The sequence below is a fragment of the Leptonotus elevatus genome, chromosome 1 (genome assembly GCF_054856555.1).
Source record: "Leptonotus elevatus isolate MCC_2025b chromosome 1, RoL_Lele_1.0, whole genome shotgun sequence".
NCBI classification, from domain to species: domain Eukaryota; kingdom Metazoa; phylum Chordata; class Actinopteri; order Syngnathiformes; family Syngnathidae; genus Leptonotus; species Leptonotus elevatus.
Genome location: NC_141239.1, coordinates 47686346 through 47705399, shown reverse-complemented (window position 1 = coordinate 47705399; position 19054 = coordinate 47686346). Strand labels below are relative to the sequence as shown.

The following is a 19054-nucleotide window of genomic DNA, read 5'->3' as shown; positions in this document are numbered from 1 at the left end:
GCAGTTACGTATTTAGATTGCAAAGAGAATTGTAACTGTATTCCATTACAGTTACATGAAAAAACATGTAATCAGGTTACAGGTACATTTATTAAAAATAAACCGTTGCTACATGTCGAGGAGGTTGGAACGAACGAACTGACTAGTCGTGTCCTCCACAAGCGGGCAGTTTGAAAAAGCTTCACGGACTGGAGGAGGAAATGGCGACCGGTATTCACTGGAACTTACTCGGAGCGAAAGTTTGAGCTGAGAGTCCAGCGGCATGCTACGCGCTGTAGCTTCTTGCTAGCTAGCCCGCTAGCCTACAACCATAATGTGAGTTACACCTTCCAAACAAATCTTCCTCCCACCAATTCACTATTTAAACATAATACACAACATATACACGGCTAAACTTGTGACTGATGTCACGCATCGTCATCTTCATTGGATCTATCCATCTATCTATCTATTGTTGGAAAACAATATTTTGTTTTCCGCGTGTTCGTTTTGTTCCGGGTAATGAGAATGTTGATTTTCTGAATAGATTGGAGATCGGTGAACAGTTCCTTCGAAGGATTTATTTTACAGAATATTCCGGACACAAGCGGGTTTACAGAAACACAGCTGTTCCTCGCAAGTGTGTCGTTACAGCAGACTCTCAATATTCTTATATTATCTTGAAGGGCGGTACCACAGCTTCCAGCAAACAGTTCAACCAAAGTTGACGGACGTACAGAGATAAATTCAAGGACACTACTCAGACACAAAACAAAGCCATTTTGAGGTACTATCTTGTAAAGTATTACAACTTCTCCTTTTTCCCTCAGCCTCCAGCCCCCCTTTCTCCCCCCAACCAAGACAGACACCCCCAGCATTCAATCATAAGATAAATGGCCCTCCGATATGAAAAACAAGGAGGTTTCAGACCGGATATTCCTTAGTATAAGATAAGACTTCAGCTACAGACCAATGGCCCATTGATGGGAAAATAGAGGAGTTTATGCAGTATTTGACTGCACCTGGCAGAAATTGAGATAGCACTCATGGCGAGGATATATCCGCAAAACAAAGCTCTAATGAGGAAATTAAAACAGTTATGACTAAATTAAAACAGTTATAACTAAATCTGGGCAGAATACACTCAACACTATCTATCTATCTATCTATCTGTCTGTGAGGTGTGGTTGCATTCAGTGACAGTTCGAAAAAAGCATATGGCCTTCAATCAATCAATCAATCAATCAATCAATCAATCAATCAATCAATAGCCTACATGCTTTTTAATTACACAAGGATTTTTACTATTTGTAGGCTGCCCGGGTCTGTATCACCCGCAAATAGCATGGGCACATTGTATAGAATATATATTGTGGTGATTTTTTTTAAATTTTGTCTTCATGAGCATACTCAATGAGTAATCCAAAAGTAATCCAGTTGCATTACTTTAATATTATGGTACTTGGATTACTTTACTAACTACATTTTTTAGCAGGTAACTGGTAACTAATTACTGATTACATTTTAAAAGTAACCCTCCCAACCCTGCTATTTGGAATGCCATGTTAATACATGCAAAATCAATCGACCACCCAAACCTAATTATTAGCTGGAAGGTATATTTAGGCAATTTAAAATCTGCTTAAAGCAAAATCAGGAAATATTATTTGGTTAAAGATTAAATTAGCTTGAACAATGCATATTATTATCTTTGTTAGGCATAACTGCTACGCGAATCGAAAAGGATACGTAAAACAAACAAACAAGTTGTTTCCTTGTTGGATCGCACTCCTCGATCCTTTTCCCTCGGAGGCATCATGTCTTCCTGATGTCCCAAAACTCAGCCAGCATACCCTGCAAAACTCCCCAAATCTCACAATTTGGATCTAGTGGTTTTTGCACCCTTGCACACCAAATCTCAAATCAGTTTCACTACTTTACAGGGCTCTGTGGGCGATATGTAAGTTTGGAAAAACAACACTAATACAGGCTCAGCCCATTTAACACTACAAATGGCTCCTCAAGTAGGAACAGCACGAACGAGTGATGTAATTAGAGAAGACGCAATCAATGTGCCAGCACGACCACACCTCTCATTAGTAGGACTGGATGTTCCCGACCAGAAAGCCTGCAAGAGGCGAGGTCTGAAAACAATTCCGTAAGCAATGAGCATGTGCCATCGCATTATGTGTGAATACACAAGGGAACGGGGTGAAAGGCGGGATTAGAGAGAGAGCAGAACATATCCGTGTGCATGTCGGGTTTGTTAGCAGGACTTATGTTGACAGATAGACCATGGGATAATTTTGGAATTAACCTGAAAAGGTGTGAATCACTAGTTGTGTTTAAAAGGATGTATGAAAACAACATTTTAATCAGGTATAAGTCAGTACAAATGTAGAAAATAGAGTGCAATTAAAAAATGTATGTGTAAGCCTTTGTGCTGATTTATATATATGTAAAAAAAAAATGCTTATCAACTCAATGTACAATACTGTTGGCATATCTATGCGCGTATAAGTGCAGCTGTTTATGTGTGCGTTTGTTTTTTCTTTTGTAAGGGGGTAGGATTCGATATGTTTTTTACTTCTTCCTACTCCCTTTTGAACATGTAAGCTGTGCTTAATGATGATTATGTATGTAAAAAAAAAACTTTTCTTTTAAATCTTTTGATTTTAATTGTAGTATTTCTGTTGTTGGTTTATATGTTCAATAAACAAACAAACAAACAGATGTGCTGCTTTTAATATCGTGACATGACAATGACGATATTGCGGCAGCTTTAATATCGCCATATCATGATATTGCTGTTATCATGATATCCCTACTGCAAAGCAGGACCAGCATCAACAGAATGTTACTGTATACAGTACTCTATTGTGTTTTATGTCAACGGGTTCATCTGTATGAATTATTGTATGGAAGTTAGGACATTTAAAGTGTTATTCATAAAAATGCTTGTTACAGTTAACATTATTATTATTATTATTATTGTTGTTATTATTATTAGGGGTGTGAATTGCCTAGTACCTGGCGATTCGATTTGTATCATGATTCATAGGTCACGATTCGATTCGATGCCGATTAATCACGATACAAAGCTATAAATTGATTATTGCGATTTAAAAAAAACTCAAATTAAGAAAATACTCATCAATAAACATTGTAAGATTTGTATGAAAATGTATTTATTTATCTGAAAATTCAGGCTTATAAGTGAGCCACTGCATTTAACAAACAGGTTGCAGTCTGTTTCATGTTTGAACACTGAAATTAAATATTAAGGCTTAATGTTACATTAATATAACATTTGTCCATGCTTAAAAATGTGTAAATCCTAACCCTAAGTAAGACATTTTGTTGAATATTTCAATCAAAAATTGATGTTTAAAATAGATTCGGCCGCATATCGAATCGATTCGAGAATTGCGTGCTGTAATATTGCGATATATTGCCGAATGGATTTTTTCTAACACCCCTTATTATTTTATTTTATTTTTTGTATTTATTTTTTTTTGGGGGGGGTGCAAATCTGTTGTCTCGCCAGACTTCATTATACCCTCCACTGAATTGCCCACTTTACAAAGCTGTAAACATCAAATTATGTTACAAGTTTTTAAAATGACAAAACACACAAATTTACAACTTATCCAATATACAATTATTCATAGAACACATATTTCTCAATACATGATGAATAAAATGGGACTCTCAGACTCCGACATTTGTCTCCAGTGTTTACAAAACACTGCAGACACTTATTTTCATGCTTTATGGTTATGTACTCCGGTTATGTATTTCTGGACTAAAGTCTTAGAAAAACTTTCCGCTGTCTTGGACTGTAGGATACCTTTATCTCCAAACTTGTGTTTGCTAGGTGACCTAACAACAACTGACTTACCACGTAAACAATCTCAATCTACACTCGTAGCCCTTGCTATCGCCAAAAAAACTATTCTTGTTAACTGGAAAAATAAACAAACTCTGAATATCAGCCAATGTTCTAACCTCCTCATAAATCACATTTTAATGGGAAAAATCTCTGCCTCGAATAAAAACCAAATATCAAAATGGTGGGGGGGTGCTGGGGGTGGGGGATGTCTGGGGGATTGTGGGCAGCTGGGGCTGGGGTGGATGGGGGGCGGGGGGGTCGTGGTGGGAGCGGGGGATGTGGACCGGTGGGGTGCCTTGCAGACCTGCAGTTCCCCGTCCTGCTGCGTTGGGTTGGGGGCGCGGGCCGTGTTGAGGTGGGGGGGCGCTCCTGCTCCTGGGTTTGCTCACCGGCCGGTGGCCCTGGCGGGGCCCGGAATTCGTCCTTTGGCGCTGCCGCGGCCTGGGGGGCCCTGAGGTGTTGCGCTTGCTCTGTCCTGGCAGGGGTCGACGGCTCCCCTCTTTGGTGGAGATTTTCATGCATGCCAGATCCACCACACCAGCATCTATCGAAACTCAAACACAATCTGCTTCTTCCTCTAGTCGTTGAATCGGTGGAGGCTGATGTCTGTGGATCTCACTCTGCTTCGTCTGTCCTTCCTTCCTTTCCTCAGTCTCTCCTTTGGTCTCTTGAGGTCTCCCTGATTTGTTGAAATTTAGATGTTTCTGGGGTTGGTGAAGGACTCTGGTTGGAGGCCCGGTGGGTGGTGTCTGGTCGGTGCTGGATTTTCTTTCTTTTCTTTGGTCCTTCCTCGGGTCTCCTGACGGCGATGTTCGGTTTAGGTGAACGGTATGGGATTTTTTAATTGTTTTTTGGTGAACTAACGAATACACACACACACTCACACGCACGCACGCACGCACACACATACACATACAAAAAAATAATAATAATAAAAAAAGAGAGCAATGATGATGACATTACCGAATGAACAATACTGAGCTCTTCAAAAAAAAAAATATATATATGTTACAAGTACAATATCTGCAAGGTTTCCGGAGCAGCTTCCAAAACACTGAAAGGGACTGTACTTTATGTATGCAACTAAGATCTAGTAGAGGAGTTCCAATAGAAGAAAATATATATATATTTCAGTTCAAGTTTAAATATTTGTATTGAGTAAAACAAAAATCTGCACAAAAATTTGCAAATAGGGGAATACATATATATGAGAGAGAGAGAGTCTGTGTTGTTTTGATGCTCAGTTCAGCCAACGACGGAAGGAAACATGGAGAAAAGACAAACTAATAGAGCAGCAAATCTTAAGAGTGTTTTTTTTTTTTTATCTTAGAAGACACGGTGTTTGGAGTACAGATTGTTCCTCCATAATCACCAAGCCCTCAGATGCACGACAACATCCCTGCTAGAAAGGGTGAACAATGCCATGCTCATCACTCAAAAAGCACATAATCCAGCTTCTATATGTACTGTAGTGTCATGAAACTCCTTGCAGGAAATGACCTTTTTGACTATATGTATTGCTTGTCTGTACCATGTCATAAAAAAACATAGAGCCTACCCCGTGAAGGTACTGAGGAAGACGACGCGCTCCGCCAGGCTTTCTTTTTGCTTCACTAATAGGAATTCTGAGATTTCAAGTCAATATTTGCTCAACAGTTGTGAACAGCAGACACATTTCCCTCACGCTTATAAGCCTGCAAAGACATTCTTCTTTTTCAGACCTGCTTGCAATGAAGACAACGCCACCAACAGTCGAAACAAAGAATATGGGCAATGTCATGTTCAAGCTTACAAAAAAGCTAAAACTGTGGAGTCTTTTTTTAGAGAAATGACCAATCACATCAAAGGAGAGTAACATGACTGAAAATACTAGTGGTGGGAATCTTTGAATGTCTCACGATTCGATTAGATTCCGATTTTTGGGCCTGCGGTTCGATTCAGAGTCGATTTTCGATTAAGACAATGATTTGATTAACAATGATTTTTGCTTCAATCTATGTGCAAGGAATTGTAATGATCTACTCCAGTCTGACTCGCTAATGCTAACTAGCGCGGTACTCGCGGCACTTTTATCACTCAAAAGAACGGCTCCAAACTGCAAAAAAAACTACTTATTGGAATAACTTGATCGTGACTTTTTCCTTCTACTCTCTAATGTGGCGACAACTTAACAGTGTATTAGACTGCGTGGAACCACACTGCCCCTCAGTGGCCAAACCGGGTACAACGTGAACAGCGCTCCCAAAAAAGGCACACACAGACAAAGGCAAGACAGTATAAAATAATTTAAAAAAAATCGATTTTGGGACATTTAAAATCGATTCTGAATCGTACTAAATGAGAATCACGATTCTTATGAGAATCGATTTTTTGGCACACCGCTAGAAAATACATTTGTATAGCAAATAGTAGCAATACCACACCTCCACTCCATCACTAAAAATACATCTCCAAAAGATTTACAAAATGATTCATTTGCGTGGTGGCAAAGAGATGAAAAGCTTAAGCCGAAAGATGAATTCTGATTTGGGCGTAGAGAGATGAAGAGAGTGAAATCTACAAGCCCAAAACAGATGAACTGATTCAAATGTTCACAACTGAACTCATACAAGCTAAATTTTTACAGGAATTGTGACCATAATAGGCATAAAAGGTTGCTTCAGAGTCTAGTGTGTTAAGAGGTTGAGTTGAGAGGCTGCAGCTCCCTATGCACCTTTACAGTATAAGCCATATAGAAAATGCATGTATGGCTCTGGAAATACTTTCTCGTGTTATTAACATTACACAAATACATGTTAACTCAAACATATGCTTTTTTTGTTAATAATCGCAAGAAACTATTTGTTATGATTTTCAGACCATTTGGTAGACACAAAAGGCCCTTACTGTATTGTTATGATCAAATTCTGATGTCCACATGTTTTGAATAATGAAGACTTTATCTTTTTCTTTTCTGTAAAAAAGAAAAGAAAAGAAAATCCTGATAGAACTACAGTTTTGTTTTTTCTTCTTCAAACAATGCATCCGTAAAAGAGTCACATAAGTTGACTCTGTTTTTAGACGGATAGAGGTCCGATATCACATGAGCAGCTTTCTCCCGATTGGTTGGAAGAAGGAGGAAGGCAGACGTGTGTGAACATAAATAGAGCGTGCAGATTGTCTGGCTTCATACACTCCAAAGATCGCAGGGCTTCTTTTACCAAGAGATCAGTAACTCAGCCAGCATGTCTGTTGAAGAAAAAGAGAGGACAAATGTGCGACTGGTGTTTTTGGGAGCAGCCGGTGTGGGCAAGACAGCCCTCATCCAGCGCTTCTTAAAGGACACCTTTGAGCCCAAGCACCACCGCACAGTGGAGGAGCTCCACAGAAAGGAGTATGAGGTCGGGGGGGTCAAAGTCAACATCAACATCATGGACACCAGCGGCAGCTATTCTTTCCCAGCCATGAGAAGGCTCTCCATCCAGAACAGCGACGCCTTTGCCCTGGTCTACGCGGTGAACGACCCAGCATCCCTGGAGGCGGTCAAGCGCCTGCGCGATGAGATTCTGGAGGTCAAGGAGGACAAGTTCACGCCCATTGTGGTGATAGGAAACAAGATTGACTGTCGCAGCGAGCGGCAAGTGACGAGTGAGGATGTGGTCTCAACGGTGGAGCTGGACTGGAACAACAGTTTTGTGGAGGCATCAGCCAAAGACAACATTAACGTGCTACAGGTTTTCCGGGAGCTTTTGCAGCAAGCCAACCTGCCCGGCTGGCTTAGCCCGACGCTGTGCCACAGAAGGGAAACCTTTCCCAAGGAGAAGGACAAGATGCCTAAAATGAACAAAGCCAACAGCTGCCTCCTATCCTAATGAAGTGATGCTGTATAATGAGAGCATTTTGAAAATTCATTGGGAAAAAAATGCTGGTTACTTCATTGATGGGTAGCTGACCGGGTGGATGTGACAAGGACTTTAAATATGGACTAATTAACTTCTGTATTTTCTGCTTGTCTTCTATTACACCTTTTAAAAAGCCTTCAGTGGACTATGTGCAATGTTTGTACCATGCCCATATCAAATATCCGAATACATAAATAAAATACAACCACCAGGGACAAACCTTGAACCATATCCAATTGTTGCAGCCCCGTTGCAGTGTAAGTCCTTATATGGTAAAGAGTTCAAAATCCTGTTTTGTGAATTGCTTTTCCCCACATACAATTGAAATATTGTATTTGCACTTACAAATGTAAAAACATTCATTTCATACTATAAACATAGTTTTCTTGTTGATAAATGAAGCCGCTATAATTTATCATTTGCATTTCTTCATGTTACCTTCTTTATAAATGAAGAATTGACACCATGGAAGAACTCAAGCAGAAGCTTGTCTGTCTGATATTGCCCTTTTGTGGTCATCATTTGTCTTGCAGCAGGGTCTGGGAATTGAATTATAGTGTAACTTTCTTGTGTTATTTCTAGATTATAAAAACAATAACAATAACTAAGAAATGCAATTTTACTTATATTCATTTAGCTATACTATTTTCTTATTTTCAGGGCCGTTTCTACCTTCATGGGGGCCCTGAGAAAGATGCTGTTTGGGGGGGGGGGGGCTATTTTGCCAAACTACAATAAAGAGATTCTTAACCCTTTAGATGGTCTTCTAAGATCTATGACACTTTATGATACGGCTGGGAATCGATTCAAATTTCCTTAATCAATTCAATTTCCACTCACAAGAGTTCAGTTTGATTGGTTTCACGTCAATTCAATCCATATTGATTAATAATGGAAAATCCATTATTCTTAACTATGAAAGACATGATAAAAACTCCGCAAACATAACATTTCAAAGGAAATTTTTTTTGCGGATAAAGTAACTGATTAAATAATTTAGTTTATTAATGAAAGTAACACTGTACGTGTTATAATCACTTTAGTGTTACACAAACATTGACATCAGCAAGGATGAAATGAAAATATTTTCATAATTCTAATTCAGTAATTGTGAATATAAGTTAAAATGATTCTGAATTGTCTTAAAGTCCAATAAGTCTGGTCTTTCATAAGTGTAAGGAAATGCATTTAAATTCATGTGTACGGCACATTTCAAGGAAATCCTAAAATGTATTAATTAAAAAAAAGAATTTATAGGAAAATCGATTCGATATCGATTATTCGATTATTTTTTTAACCCGGCCCTATTTTATGACCAAAACAGACTACAGTTAAAATAAAAAAATAAAAATGAAAAATAAAACAGCTTTTGAGTGTTTGGGCAAATGGCAAAGGTTATCAAGCAAATAGACCATGAGTGAAAATACAGTAATATTGCAGTAATACAGAATATTTCAATTAATCTGTTTTTATATAAAAACTATCCAACTTTTTTTTTATATAAAAACTATCCAACTATCCATCACCAACAAGTGCCTTACTTTTATCCTTTGACCGTTTTTCTTCTTCAGTTTCCTTTTTCTTCCCCCCCCCCCCCCCACCCCCACGCCGCTGAGATAACTTTTTGAGGCCATTACGGCATCTGTTTTCTTTAGTACTCTCGCTAACAGAAAAGGTAGATGGGTAGCTGTCAATCATTCTCATACATTTTATTTTATTTATATCCTATGTTTATTATTTAAGGATAAAGGGGATGTAATGAACAAATATTAGGGACAGATAAAGACAGGACATTTTAATCGTCCTCAGGTAAGACTACAGAGTTCTAGAGACGACAGAGCTAGGTAGAGACTATAGAGCTTGGGGGCCCCCTGGTGGCTTGGGGGCCCTAGACAGCCGCCTACTTGGCCGACAGCAAGAAACGGTTATGCTTATTTAAAAAATAAATAAAAAAATCTAGATAAATAGACAAAAATAGATTTCAAACATTAAAACCAGGGATATCAAACCAATGGCCCACATGTCAGAACTTTTTAATACAGCTAGTTACATATTTGTTTTTCCTCAGGACAATTTAATCAGTTCATGTCTCTGAATTTTATGCATTATTACCATGGATTATATGTAAATTTTATGGAGGTGACAGACAATGTTTTGGAATAAACCACTACACCACTACCACTACATTACAATAACTCTCATGCTGCTCACCTTTCACATTGGTATACCTTAGTCACATTTTGAGTTGTTGAATAATATTCTGCATGGAGCAGATATAGGCTTTCTTTCAATCACTATTGTCTACCCCCTGCAGGACCTTTAGATTATAGCAACACAAGTTTGTCATATCCACCGTGCACCAACAGATGGCAGCAGCCTCGCTGCTACGAAGTGTAATGCCTCCACGCAATTCAATCACATGCAATTCCTACACTACGACATTACTTTTAATGGGGGAGATTGGGGTCATTTGTGCCAAGGGGAAAGCAATTCCACCCCTGTTATTTAAAAAACCATAGAAGTTAGTCATGTGACCACAAAAAGGGAGACACATGGTTTGAGAGGTAAGCACATATACGTCACGAATCTATATGGTTAGCATGATACTGTTTTAAAACATAATCCTAATTTAGGGGAAATTGTGCCAATTAGGATTATTTACTCTGTATTACTTTATTGCATTTTATTGTTGTTGTAAACTGTATTCTTACATTTGATCACTAAAACTGTGTGCCATTCTTAATTTTTAACCAAAATGAATCATGCCACCGGATACAAAAAGAAGACAGACAGGGTTTTAACTACTCTTGAGGAGTTGGAAAGAGCAGTAAAAGAGGGTAAAACCATACGTCTGGTTGGAAAGGAGATACAAATCTGCAGGGATAAGGAAAAAAAATAGGCTTAAGCTTACCCTCCCGAGTACTCAACAAGTGACAAATCTGGAATTAGAAAAAAAGAAAGAAAATGCAAGCAATAATTGTGACGGACACACCTAAGATGGAGTTCACGAAGAAACCGAAGATAAAAAAGCTGAACAGGAAAAGAAAAAGAATGAAAGAAGAAAAAACCTGCAAATCAAAGTTTTGTATTGAATTTGTCTTCCTTCCAGGTCTGCGACGACAATGGCCAGTGTTAGAGTAGACAATATTAAGTATTGTACTCTTTGCGTGTTCAATTAACTGAATGGTGAGATTCTGTTGAAGAAGTTCCTTTGCAAAGGTATTAATTACCAGAAGCTTCTGATCACACAAATGAAGTCACCCAAGCAGTGCTCTGTTCAAATGTGTGTCTTCTCTCCAGCCCACATCATTATTTATTCACAAAGAGGGTTCATAAAAAGTCAGCCCACAACACACCTGGTTACAACTAAATGAATACAAGAGAATCCGTTCCCATGGGTATAAATCAGATTAGAAAAAATACAATAATAATAAGCCTGACTCCCTTCCGACACAGCAGAATCCCGGCCCTCCCATTAGATAACGAATAAATGTTTGAACTCGTTGCCCTTCCTCATGAAAGTAACACAGACAAAAATACAATTCATTGAGCCTACACTGAGTCAACTAAATCCAAAACGGCTAAAATATTTAATTAAAACTAAAAAACAATGTTAATAACTCATCATTCCCTCATTTGAGCTCTTGAGAGCTCAACACATTAAAACATTTTTTTTTCAATGGTTATGTGGTAAAAATAATTATCCTTAAAACATCCCTTTAGCAAAAGAGGAGATAGTTTAACAATCATATGACATTAAAAAACAATTTGATACATTTAAAAGATTTTTAATAAAATAAGCATAACATATGTGAGACTTAACATAAAATGTTGTTCATTAAAAAGTGTCGCAATGTATCGGCAGACGAATATGTGTTCTTTGAAGTCATCTTGTGATGAAGTTCTTTGAAGGTCTTTTTTTTTTTTTTTTTAATGAAAAGAGTGTCGCAATAGTTCGTCTCTTCTTTAAGAATTTGGGGTAGACTACCCAAATTCTTCGATTTGTCACGGGATTATTCTGCCCGAAAAATGTGACTCTTCTTGGAATGATTGCCCAAGAAAAGGCACTTGACTTGATCCGTTGACTGATGTCCTCAAACGGTGTCGAATGATGTCGAAACGGCCGCTCCAGAACGATCACTGGGTCAGCTGACGTGGCTCCAGGTCGGAGGTGATAAGATTGATGATCATCAGTTGATGAGATAGCCGAGCCTGGCACGTCTCCGGAAGCCTTGTAGACCAGATGTGGAATTTCCTCTGTGCAGAGAACTGCACAAGATTTCCTCACCAACCCCCTGGGGCCGTTCTCCTGAGTGCAGAAACTTTTCATTTTTAGTTTCTCATAAACTCACATAAATTTTATTTGGAGGAAAAAACCCTGATAGTTTTGTTAGTTGGGATTAATAAATGTTATTTGGTTAAGATCCGTAGGTCCTGTGCTGTTGGAACAGGAAAATATCTATTTTTGTGACATTAAAATAGAGCCCAGCCTTTGATTGAATTGAATGACATTCGCTCATTCATTAATATAAGACAGAGCTTATAAATATTTATTTTTCAAATGGGTTTTGTTCAATAATAGGTAATTTTTTACCATGACTAAATTTGTTCTAAATTTGCATAACTGTGCCTTTCATATCTCTTATTCTCTTCCCAGAATCCCATGACCGGCCGAATCCTGGCATGCTGGTAAAAACTCACATATATTCATATTATCTATACTCTTTCGCAAACACTGGGCTCCAAACATTACATTTTTCAAATGTGATTCTGAGATAAAAGATATAATATAATATAATTACCTTCATTCGGCGAATATGCATTATTGTCTTTGCTTGCTTCAGACTTACTTTGCGATCGATTTCCTCTGGTAGATTTCTTCATATTCAAACTGTGGATTATCACTTTCAAACTCATCCTGTCAATTGGAGTGTAGGCCGATACCCCACAACATTTTTAATTTCGTTTTTAAGTTTGATTTTAATTTTCTAACTCGTCTACATTGGTTAAATTCTTAAACATAAACTCCCTCATTTGACAAAGATCCACTGATTTTTTCAAACACGTCAAGATAAAGGGAGGACAAAATAGAGACCTCATAACTCAAAAAACGTCATAAATAACTCAACCCTCTAAATCAGGCTATGAGATAAACAAAAGAGCTACAAAACACTATAAAACTGAGCATAAGCAAATACAACTTAAGACACTAATATATGATGACTTTGGGACCACAAAAAATAGAGGTAACCATATTACTCTAATCCTCCTAGAGTCCCGAAAATTATTTAAACTGCCAATCAACCTCACCTCTTTTACAGATTAGTGGGGCTGAGGATAAAATCACACAAAATTCACAAATATCTACCATTTCCTAGATTTAATCAAACTAAAAATTATCTTCAAACTTCTAATCTTTTACATATTAGCGGGGCTCATAAAAAACACAGCACACAAAATATTTCTGGGATTTATAAATCACAGTGCTGTTAAAAAAAAAAATCAAACTTAGCCATCAAACTCTTAGTTAGTCTTTTACTTGTTACTACTCATTTTATTCTATTATTTATTTTATACTATAGCTGCAGCTGGACGAAGTCCAAAAAAGTTCCTCACGGGGAAAATAAAAATATATCATATCATAACATATTAATAAAATTCCCATTGTACCAATTCAGAAACTGATTCTCCCAAAAAGATAGGCAAAAATTTAGTAGGCTATAGATTGAAATAAATTTTCTCAATCCCACATTTTAAATTTACATATGTCGTTTTCAATTTTCTGAAATATCTTGCTATAGATCACAGCTCCCCACCCAACACATTAAAAATGCCCCGCATACACCGTGCAGCATTTTACTGATTGGGGTCGCATCCCAGTCAGACCACCAACTTTCTTAGTCCAGTCCCCCAGCAGAAGGCAGGACGGCAGCTGTTGTCAATGTTCATTCCTGGCCAGCATGGCGGCTGCTGTGGCAGCAACGTTCAGAGCAGGCATTTAGATTTCCTCTGGATGCAAAACAGCCATAGGGGAGAAGTCACTATAATGAGGCATATACACAGTCACTGGGCATTTTGGAAGGTGAACATCATGTTTTTCTTAGGCACAGGACGAGAAGACTGTTGCTCTGCGGCTTTTGACCTTTGATCTCTGCCACATCCATTCAGACGCAGTCTGCAATGTGGATCCGATGACACACAGTCTTTCTGAGAGCTCACCTGATCAAAAAAAAATGCACACTCGTTGATACAATGCATTAAAAATGCCAGACTGAGGATATGGGATCATAGCAAGACAGTTCACTCCCTGCTTTCTCAAAAATGTTTCGTAAAAAACACAGCCTCTTTATTCATTTCTTTTTTTCTTTTCTTTTTTTAATACCCCTTCAAATAGCTACTAGCCATACAACGTATCAGCAGCTGGGGCGCATCCCGTTCGCAGTTTGTAATCAGTGAAGGCCATCAAACCCTCATCTGCCTTGGAAATCAAACATCAGTTTCTGAAATGACACACTCAGAGAAAAAACAAATATTAAAAATCATTATCAACATGTCAATTTCAAAAACATTCATAACTCCTTATTCAACTATCTTACTTCCAGCCACAGCTATACAGATGTAGGCATAATTATATCAACTCAACATAGCTCAAACAAAATGCCATTATTTTATCATTATTCTCTATTCATTTGTCCCGAAAAGGGAAAGTTAACAAATTAACCATCGTCATCAATCATTAAAATATAAAGACTATTAGCTCAGTCACTAAAAAAATAAAAATAAAAAAATAAAACACTAATTTAATAGTCTTCTACAAAAACTCAACAATATCTTTCAAATACTATTACTTATTTTATATTGTTTATCATTCCTCTCTTACCATTTTGACAAAGAAAAAGTCCCATTACGAGGACACATTATGCTAACAGCGCACAGCCCAGCCCCCACCTTTTTTTTCTAACCTAGAAACGGGGGGGGGGGGGGGAGGGAGGAATCTTAACATTATAACTCGCAAAACCTATTTTATCATATTCCCATTAATAAAACAAACGCCACTATCACAACAGTATCATCTCACACAAAACAACACCAAACTTAGTTAAAATATTGAAGAAAAACAAACAAAATCCCCATATGCACATTTCTCACACACAATAACAATAATAGCCCCCACCTTTTTAGAAGCTAGGTCACACACTCAAATGCATACGCACACACTCTTCAGTCATTATAAAATAATAAACGGTGTTATTCTATCAATTCGTTGTCTACAAATCTTATAGCATTCAAACCGCAGTTTTATACGGTGATTTCAGTAAACGGGTAACTTCGAACAAACCACCCGTAAACTGCTCCACAAATGCTGGAGTCATTTTAGCATCAAATTCAGCCTTTTTTCATTACCAACAAAGAAAATACAAAATTCTGACATACCATTTTGTCCAGCGAAAGCTTTATATACAATCGATCCATAGTTCGTTTTTTCATTGTTCATCGACGCTTTTATTTTTCGCTGAACCGGAAGCGCATTCAGGACAAACCATTCTATATCCGGGTCGAAATCGCCTCCCTTTTGTTTGTAGTTTTTGATGTTTACTTTCGGTTTCAACACAGTGACGTCTCACTTTTAGTATTAATAGTTCAATATGTTAACACATATGGCCACACACAGACAGACATAAGAATTACGTGACCTCTCGTTTATACACAGCGGTTACCCAATCCCGCTGAGCTAAACTGTTCTCCATATATTGCAAAATTTCTGCAAGGCGCTTATTTTTTAAAGAAATTGTCACGTACCATCGAATTCAACCGTGGAACAAAAGGACTTCAAACGGGAATCCTGACCTCAAAACTACATATTGTAGAAGCGCCAGCAAAATAAAACAAAAGTTACACGTAATCTCTCGATTGCAAATACAGTGATAAAAAAATCCAATCATCGCTGTAATCAACCTGGACCCCTCAATACTGTTCAATTTCAAACAGGCGCTTTTTCAAATAAAAGACATATTACGTGTACGAGAACTTTCACACCAAGAGCCATGAACAATTATGTTACTTGTCCTCAAATCCGGTCAAAACTGCTAAAAAAGCAGAGCGCATACCATAATCTTCGCGATCCTTAGTAGAAGAAAGACTTCTTACGTCATCCGGCAAACCCTTTTATTCAATATATATTATGGTCTAAGGATTCTTCATAGCGAGACGAAAACAAAACAAAACAAAAAATTAACCGCTATTTCTTCCTGTACAAAAAAGCTTCATCTCTTCGAGTCTGCATTTACGTCACTTTTAAACGCACCACTCCACGACGTGTTTAGTTCAATATCGTCGGAATTATCAACTCTCTAACGACATCAAACTATAACTTGTTCACACAGATCTCATTTAAAATTTAGACAATTTGGGAGACGAAAAACCAGTTGCAGCGGACCAGACAGACAGAACCTCTTCTACGTGGATAACAGTCTCCACTTACCGTACTTTATTTATTTAGGCCTAGAAGTTCCGCCCGTCCTTGAACGCCGCATCTAGCTCCACGTCCGTTCGGTTCAACGGAGGAGACCATTCGTTATAATTCAGCGTCGGCGGTCACCATTTGTTAGAGTAGACAATATTAAGTATTGTACTCTTTGCGTGTTCAATTAACTGAATGGTGAGATTCTGTTGAAGAAGTTCCTTTGCAAAGGTATTAATTACCAGAAGCTTCTGATCACACAAATGAAGTCACCCAAGCAGTGCTCTGTTCAAATGTGTGTCTTCTCTCCAGCCCACATCATTAGTTATTCACAAAGAGGGTTCATAAAAAGTCAGCCCACAACACACCTGGTTACAACTAAATGAATACAAGAGAATCCGTTCCCATGGGTATAAATCAGATTAGAAAAAATACAATAATAATAAGCCTGACTCCCTTCCGACACAGCAGAATCCCGGCCCTCCCATTAGATAACGAATAAATGTTTGAACTCGTTGCCCTTCCTCATGAAAGTAACACAGACAAAAATACAATTCATTGAGCCTACACTGAGTCAACTAAATCCAAAACGGCTAAAATATAAATTAAAACTAAAAAACAATGTTAATAACTCATCACCAGACACACCTGGATTAATCAGTTTGTCCAATCATGAAAGACAGGAAATGAAGGAATGGTATTGATTTCAGTAAGTAGTGTTAGATTATTAACATTGTTTTTCTGTTTCAATATATATTCTTCAAAGTGTTTTTGATTTTAGTTAGATATGTAAAACTGTTCCCCATATGTTAGTTAGACTGTGGTCTGTTTTCTTTCCCCCTAAGGAAGTGAGGTGTCTGACTTAATCTAAATAAGGGGTGTCGGAAATGAGAGGGCAGATATGCGGGAGTCTCTGGTGCGAAGCTGCTACAGAGTTCAATTGTTTATCTAGGAAGACAATAATTTACCTCACATCTGTTAAAGACTGAAATAACTCAATGGGAGATGGCCTGATTGTATTTCGCTTTGCTGACAAAACAAGATCAAAGTCTCTCTTTCATCCCTTGGGGGCTCTGCTCTATCTGGGGTGTTAGGGGGGTTACTGGTACAGAGGAAGTGTTTGCTCCATGTCCTGAGATAAGGAGAGGGGGTGTGTAGACTTGTTTTGACAGGAAATGTCACATGTTCTGATAGACCAAATGGTACTTTTTTGAAGATGACAGGGGGTGGGTACATTTGTGTATATATGCATGCATGAACTTTGAGAAGGACACATTTGTGGGTGAGCTGCATGATTGAGCAGTCACTCCAAGTGTCTTTCAGAATCTGAAATAAAAGCTGGCAAACTTGTTCACAGATTTCAACTTTGAATTTATTTGAACACGCAGAAATCAAGGACTGATTTCCAACAGTAGTGGATTTGTGCAAAGAGCCCATTAAACTTCACATGTACTTTCTCAATATGTTCAATTACAAATCAAAACCTTACCTTCCTCTCCTTTGCATTACATCAATTTGTAACACCTTGACGTGTAGCAGGATCGGCGTTGTCAAAAACAAATCATTTGTCTATGATTTATTATCCACATTAGCTGACAGAGGTTGTGTTCTTCATTTTAATTATGCACTTAGAATCTTTTCATTGCAGTCAATGGAGAGCCATTATCACTGCTAAATTTACCTGGAATTATCCAACCGACGTAGCCATTATCCTGCTCGGCCCCGTGCAAACCCAATCTGATGTAAATCAACAATGACAAGGTACATCATTTAATGTTACTTTGATCAAATCTAAGTAACATTAAAGACTTATGTCAGGTGCTTACAATGTTCGTTTAAGAGTTTTTTGTGTTTGAATCTTAGCTCAGGGCTTTGAGTTTGCATGTTTTTCTTCCCACTTTCAAAAAATAAAATGCATGTTAGGTTAACTTAGGTCTTGAAATAGCCCATTGGCGTGAATGTAAATGTGAACAGTTTTCTTTTGTGTCTGTGTACAGTCGATTCTCAGTCATCCGAATTGTTATAATCCTCTAAGGTTGAATCAAGACTACTGGACTTTTCTTGAATTGACGAATCATCCTAAACAAACAAGAAAAGTACATTTGCCTCAATTCAACCTTTGTGAATTGTTAGCCAATACTCTATGGTTCCTGCGACGAGACGGCGACGGGTTCAGGGTGTACCACGCCTCTCGCCCAGTCAGCCGTCCAACTCACCCATGACTAGTGTTAGTTTTATCAACCATTTTTAAATTTAGTCTCAGGTTTAGTTTAGTTTCAATCACGATTGTTAGTTTTTTATCACAGTTAGTCAACCTTAACCTGTTTTTATTTAGTCCATTTTTTGTTGACTATAAATCTAGCGTTTTAGTTTTTGTTGTAGTCCATGGAAACATTGTATTTGTCTAGTTTTAGTCAACAATAACTGTCAACATTTTAGTCTAGTTGTAGTCAGGACAAACATTTTACCCCTGTATATTTTTTGTCAGCAGGTAATGTTGAACATTTCGGATCTTAAACTATTTCATAAAATGTTCTTGACACACAATTACAGTACATCAACAAGTGGCTACTATGGCGCCATGCTACAAGCTAGTAAATTAGCCAGCATTAGTTAGCGGTCGGATTAACATTATTGTTGAACATTATCGTCGTTGGATTAATGCTATATCTATAATTTACTTCTTTTTTTTTTACCCTTTCACCGTGAATCCACCTCCTGTCCTGTCCGTCCCATGTGTTTGTGCATGTAGCTGCAGATTTGAAAGGGGGTGCGTCACTGTGTCGTTTTTGTTTATGAACTAAAATGTCCATAGATTTTAGTCCAGTTTTTATTAAGTGA

At 37.9% G+C, this 19054-nt stretch overlaps 1 pseudogene; it reads left to right on the top strand.

Annotated features, from left to right (window-relative positions):
- Positions 1-7065: 7065 nt before the first annotated feature.
- LOC147182684 (ras-related protein Rap-2a pseudogene) lies at positions 7066-8337 on the top strand (annotated as a pseudogene).
- The last annotated feature ends 10717 nt before the right edge of the window (positions 8338-19054 follow it).